At 36.9% G+C, this 7,196-nt stretch overlaps 1 non-coding gene across 1 annotated transcript; it reads left to right on the top strand.

The window, feature by feature from the left end:
• Nucleotides 1-2,227: 2,227 nt before the first annotated feature.
• Nucleotides 2,228-2,309, top strand: Trnay-gua. Its single transcript has one exon. It is a non-coding gene; the product is annotated as a tRNA-Tyr (tRNA).
• Nucleotides 2,310-7,196: the final 4,887 nt, after the last annotated feature.

Raw genomic sequence — 7,196 nt, 5'->3', positions numbered from 1 at the left:
CTAATAATTAAAAATACCTGCATGAAGAAAAGGCACAGTACTAGTGTTATGTAGATGAAATTAAGAAAACAAGTAGATAAAATCAGATTGCTGAAATGCAATTGAATGTAAATAGTTTAAAAAGGAACACTGTGTGAAAGAAAATACGTAATTACAATACAAACATTGTATGATGTGCTATCCATTCATTAATTTTTATTGAAAATTAAAATTAACCACAAAAGTGTTTAACTGTTGGATTTTTACTTTAAAATAGTGTTTAATGCAGTTCATTCTAAAATCAAACACTGCAACACAATTCAAAACTTAAAATTCAACACTTTTAAATGGCATCTTACAGTAATTATTTTAAATTTTTTTCTTAGGTAGAGAGGGGACACCCCATCCAAAACCCACCCCAGCTCAGGCAACAAAATTCAAAAGTTAAAATTCAACACTGTTAAATGCCAATTCAAACACTGTTAAATGGCACCTTAAGTAATACAGTAATTATTTTTCATTTTTTTCTTAGGTAGGGAGGGGGACACCCCATCCCAAACCCACCCCCGCTCGGGCCAAAGGGCCCTTGGATGTCGCTTCGCGACATGTTCCTCTGCCTATTACTAAAACTCCTCCTGTTATTTCATTTCCAAATGACACACTCTGTAATCACTATATTAATGTAATAATCATAACCAGAACAACGAACTACCAACACAAGTGTAGTCGGATTGAGCGCACATGTTTACGATGACGAACGAGAGTGTTGGGGTCACAAACTTATTACACATCGTGAATATATTGTAATCAACACAATTCGGCAATGTAACAACTAGAAAGAACACGACAGAAAGGGCCATAAAATTTATGAACACCACACGTAAAATGGATGTTTTACGGTACATAGTAATGAATGAATTTGCAAGAGACACCTTTTCTCTCTCTTACGGGCGACCGGGATGATGTCTCAATTTTTTTCAGAAGACTCCTGCGACTTGCAGGAAACTTTGGACCTCTGCAATGTACTACCAGGGCTCATGCTAACCGCTCACCAAATCGCCATCGCAAAAACTATTTTGGACTGGCGAAGAAAAAAATCAATGCTTTAATAGCCATTTTGGCGAAAGCCTAAAATCAAAAAAAGTTTTAAATACTTGCTAAAATACATGTTTTGTCATTTGAGCTCCATTTTTCGCTAACTCCATGCGACACTTATTTGTGTTGTTGTATGAGTATAGTCTTGCTGCAAACGTCATTGCATGCCTCGCAAGTTCTTTTTTTTTTTGTAATTTTGATTTTAACGCGGTAGACGCAGGGCAGCGGCTGTATGACATAGACTAAAAGTACCACTAGCTTGGGTTTTTCCACTAAAACACGAGGGCTGATGCGATGTGATAGTGGTCGAAAGAGGATACCCTAGTATTGTTAATAATTTAATCAGTGTTTTCGTGTTATTAACAAATACATAACATACATTTAAATAACTTGTGTAATAATTTAAGAATGCGCCGCGTGGGTCAGTTTGTTACACAGTGTATGTACTTGTGATGTCGGGAGAGGAATCACGCAAGAAAGGCTAGCCTAGCTGCAGGGACTAGATTGTGTACGTTCTTGATTATCGCGGCGGTAAAAACTTCGGTAACAGATGATCAGGCCCCAAGCCAATTTTGAATACTGTAGTCTAGTAAATCACTGCTAGCTCCCCACCCCCAATATCGTTCAAAACTAAAAAGAAAATACTATATAGGCCTAGGCCTACGTAATTTTGTCAACTTTTGTGATAGACCTATATTCAACAAACTTTCAAAGTACCTCTTCATTGGTGTATTTAAAATATTAATTTGCCTATCAAATAACGTTATCCCTTCCTTCCCCCCGATCCACTGTCGAACACTGCCCCACAACCCTTAACCCCACTTAACACCACCCTTACCCAGAATACATGTCCTCTGAATCCACCCCTATGTTACCACCAGTACAGTAGCAATCATCTATCAAATATACTTGCCTTCCCTCACCATACACTCAGGTCCCTAATGCACATGAACAGTTGGAGAAAAATGCATAGAAATTTATCTGCAAGATCACACAATGTTTAGTTTATTATCCCAAATTTTGTACTGGCATTTGCAATTACAGAAAGGAGCATTCCTATGCAACCAAGGTAATTTCCAGAAAAAAATTGTACAATTTTTGCTCCTGAAGGACAAACAGTTTATTTGCCTTAATTTCATATAAGATGACAAGAGTCACGGTGGCCGAGTGGTTAAGGCGTTGGACTGTAAATCCAATGGAGTTTCTCCGCGCAGGTTCGATTCCTGTCCGTGACGTACAATTTTTTGACAAACCTTGTTAATTGTTTGCCTAATTATCTGTTAAAATTAACACTTTTTTGAAGTTGAAGTCTTCTGCTGGTAATCTATGTATTTTCATTATAAATATAATATGGTCACACAATATTTTCTAAATACAGTTGGCCCTATGCAAAATGCTGGGATTTTCCCATAACTCTTTCAAAAATGACTTGTCATCACCGTTGTTGAGTTAATCTGACCATCCAAAACAAAATATTTAAAAAAAACAAAATATTTTTTATTCTTTATTCAAATACACGTCAAAATTGCAGCCAAGGCTGAATTAATTGATATTGCCAAAATATGGCAAGTAGGCAAATATAAAAAACATAAAAACATCAATCAAATACACAAATATACCACTCACTGCACTGGGTCTATAATAATAAATAAGTACAGCACTGTCAAATCCATTATCTTTGGATTAATGTACATTCTCATCTCCTAAGACCTGAAATAACTAGTCTACCTATTCATCAAGCTAGGCCTAGGCTAGTGAAGGAAGGTCTTGCCAATTGATTGTTTAGATACATCACAAGGCCTAGAGGGCCTAGGCCTAGTAGTAGTAGGGCCTAGGCCTAAAGTAACCCAGCCTAGCCTAGCCAAGTTGAAATGGTGGAAGAAAAAAAATATAAAAAATAGGACGTAATTACAAGTAAATAACATTATAAAGTGGAATTATTACAACAATATCGAAAAATAAGTTTACAAACCAACCTTATGATTTCCTAATAGTTGTCATAAAATGCTTGCATTTATATATTAAATACATTTTGTTTACGGAATGAAACAACTTCTCTTTCTTCTTCCCGGTTGGGCGCCATGATGATGGTGATGACGAAACCAAACAGAGTGAGGGCCCCAGAATCCTAACGCTCAAATCCAGGTTTTATATTTTGTCAGTTAAACTCCCTATTTTACTTTTGTTCAATTTTACTGTATTGTTTTTTGATTAGTTAGTCTGGACGCACCACAGATCATGGGCGGCGGAACCGGGGGGCCGGGGGGCCCGGGCCCCCCCCCCCACTTTTTGGCGAAAAATATATAATGTCTGGAGAACTTTGTATGATCGAAAATGCAAAAAAAGAAGGAGGGAAGAAGGAGAAGGATGGGAAAGAGAATGTTTATCCAGTACCCGACCGAGTTACATTTTCTCGCAATTCACATTGGCGGATCTGGGAGGAGGGGATCATGGGTCCTGACCCCTCCCTAGACCTACCTTTTCAGGACCCGTGAGCTGATTTTTTTTTTTTTTTTTGCTATTAGAAAATTAGAATTTTAAAGAACATAAAATTCATTAAAACACACTTCAAATGTCGGGAAAGCTCAATTCCCGCCATCTAGGAATTAAAATTTTCCCGGGGAAGAACCCCCGGACCACCCTTTCTTTTTGGGATTTATCGATTCATGGAAAAGAAAATTACGCATGCAACTACTCATTTGTTTATGTATGTATACACACATAAAATAAAAAATGAGAAAAATTTACCTGACCTTTTTAAAGAGGGGAAAACCTTGAATTTTGAAGAACTTTAAAAGTCATTAAAAGACATTTCAGAAGTCAGGTAAGCTCAACTCCTGCCATCTAGAAATCGAAATTTTTCCGGGGAACCCGGACCCTTTACCTTTGGAGTTCATTGATTAATTGAATCATTTTCAAGGGGTGGGGGGAACCCTGAATTTTGAAGAATTTAGTCATTAAAGTCATTAAAAGACACCACAAAAGTCGGGGAAAGCTCATTTCCCGCCATCTAGGAATCAAAATTTTCCCGGGGAAGAACCACGGACCTCCCCACCCCCCACCTTTCTTTTTGGGATTTATCGATTCATGGAAAAACTACGTATGCAACTTACTCAATCTTTTTTTTATGTATGTATACACACATAAGGCCTATTTACTGTAATAACAATGGGAAAAAATTATCTGAATGTTTTCAAGAGTGGAAAACCTTGAAGAATTTTGAAGAACTTAATTACTTTTAAGTTCTTCAAAATTCAAGGTGTTCCCCTCTTGAAAATTATTATAATGAATCAATGAACCCAGGGAAAGGGATGTTCGAGTTCTTCCCGGGAAAATGTTGACATCATAGGCATACTACAATGTTTTGTCAAGGAAAACTTGATAATGTGGACAAGACCTAAAAGCCAGACTATGAAATTGTATTTTTTTTTTATAATTCATGATTTTATTTCACTCAAAACGAAATGAGTCTGGTAGGCAAAAAAGGGAACATGTCCCTGTACAAGATCTGTCTCTTATACACATCTAGATGTGTATAAGAGTCCAGCTGTGGAAAGTCTTTCCCCATTGAATGCCCTTTTCACCCGGGAAAGTGCCTGAAAATCTCAAATTTTAAATCGCATATTTTGTTGAAGTAGGCCAATTTCCTCTAAAAATTGCACATTTTAGAAAGTTTTGATCAATTCCAACGAAATTAGAATTTAAAAAACAAACATTTATCGCGCGCTTCGCGCGCATTTTTTATGTTAAAGCTTGTGCTTGCTCACCTTTGCCTTCTAAGTTATAACACATAGTCCCAAACTCAAGAAAGAAAATTTAAGATAGATCGTTTAACCTATTAAAAAAGGGCCTCAATGTGTAATGATGTTGAAAGAATGTTTGTAATAAATAAAGCCATAAGGAAAATACTTATATTCAGTTATTTAAAAACATAATAGTCCCAAAACTTGAGAAAGAAAATTTAATATAGATCGTTTTACCTAAAAGAAGGGCCTCAATGTGTAATGATGGTGAAAGAATAGGCCTATGAATTGTAATAAATAAAACCACGATGAAAATGCTTATATTTAGTTCCACGCGTGTGCCCTATATTAATATTAAAATAAGCCATGCCGTATTGTTTTCTATATGGGGGGGGGGGGATCACACCAAGTCATAAATTACTAACCGGGAAAATTATTACATTTGCCCCCCCCCCCAGGACCCAAGACCCCTGTTACTGGCCTGCTTATAAGTGGGGCCCCCCACTTTGAAAAACGTTCCGCCGGCCCTGCTGATTAGTGTGTGCCACTGTTGTAAAAGTGTGAGCCAATAAAAACTGAACTGAACTGAAGAAGATCTTATGAACCTAACTGAGCTCGGAGTAAAAAATGTTGGCCGTTAGGACATGGGCTGGGGCCCCCCCCCCCCCACAGTTAAACTTCCTTGGTATCATTTTGTTCCTACGGGCATATAGAACAAAAAAATTGATGTTAACAAGAAAAATCCCATCAATGTTATTTTGGTAGCAATGTGTAGCATATATGTTTCTTAATCATATGCAGTTTAAATAAAATTAATCCGACAATTATTAACGTCACAAGAGGCCAAAAGGTCATCGACCTTTTTCTAAAATGCAAATTTTTTCATAAAATATCAATAAACTTCAGTGTCATATGTCTAATTTTGGATGTATTTGATACAAATTGTGTTTTTCTTGTAGTTATTAACATATGGAATACAAAAATTGAGGTTAACAAGAAAAAAATTAAAATGCATTATGTATTATTGTCAATGTTTATGATCCGAGAAATTTGTAATCAACAACAGTTTTTGGGGTAGGGGGTAACATTTATGCTCATAACTCTGCTCATAACTCTGGTCTTCCCGCCCGCTCTCGGCCAATCAAAAGTTTCAAATGAAACTAGATATAGGCTTACTTGTACAGCCGTCTACTTATTCACACTTCTTCACATACTCGCAAGGACGTCCGAACGTCATGTCGAAACTACATAACATAATGTACAAACCACATAACATAATGAGCAAACCACATAACACCATGACCAAACTACATAACATCATGACCAAACCACATACCAGTAACATAATGAGAAATCACATAACATAATGACCAAACCACATAACAATGACCAAACCACATAACGTCATGGCGATTGTACATAATAGATTGTTTGCACATAACCGAAGATACTAACGGCGTTCCATATAGAATCTGGCCGCGTCTTCTTTCTTTTTTCTTTCTTCTTTTCTTTCTCTATATAGAGAGAGTTGCGACATGAGACGCTGCTGGGTAGTCATTTTGGTGCCTTGCATGCATGAGTGAACGCAAAGCCTATGCTACAGTGTGGCGATTGCAAAAATAATAGACAATTGAAAAAAATAAATAAAAATATTAATAAGAAAATTTTATTTTCTTATTTGATAGTAAATATCTGTTAATCAAAATGTGTTTGAAATTTACAACAAAATTCCAAAAGAAATTGATTCTCAGTATGCTATTATTAATTTTCATATTACATGCAGTTTTTGCTTGACCAAAATTGCATAGCGCCTTAGTTAGGCGTGTACAACATCGCGTTTGCTCGGCTCATAGAATAGTAGGCGACAGGGCCTAGGCCTTTTCACTGGACAACTTAGAAATTCGTATAGTAAATGCATGGGCGTCGATTGGTGGGGGACAGGGGGGACGCGGGATATGATGTCTACCTATTTCGATTAAGTGATAAGCCTACCAAAAGTTTACAAGCTCCAGTGTTACGTTGACGCAGTCTCGCAATGACGCCATAATAATCAGTGGCAGATTCAAGTGGGGCCGAGCCGGCCCTAATTTTTTCAAAATTATTTTTAAAAAATGAAAAAAAAAAAACAAAGGAAAATTAGAATTAGAATTTAGGTCTGAGAGTGCCATTTCCGGCAATCTAGAGGTCATAATCATAAATTTTCTTTCCTCATGCAGCCCCAACCATGGTGGGGCTGAGGTGATCTACTTTTCCAACGTGCAAGTCCCTCCCTGTCTCTAATTTGCTTTCCTGGAGCCGCCACTGATAATGATAAATTAAGTAAATCACTTTATGTTTGTGAAATCAAAATGCTAACTAATGTTTTGTGTGCTCCCTATC

This window comes from Anneissia japonica, unplaced genomic scaffold (genome assembly GCF_011630105.1).
Source record: "Anneissia japonica isolate Jap-2015-1 unplaced genomic scaffold, ASM1163010v1 scaffold287891_len339112_cov183, whole genome shotgun sequence".
Taxonomy (NCBI): Eukaryota; Metazoa; Echinodermata; class Crinoidea; order Comatulida; family Comatulidae; genus Anneissia; species Anneissia japonica.
Note: the sequence above shows the minus strand (reverse complement) of the source record. Positions and strands in the feature narration are given on the sequence as shown.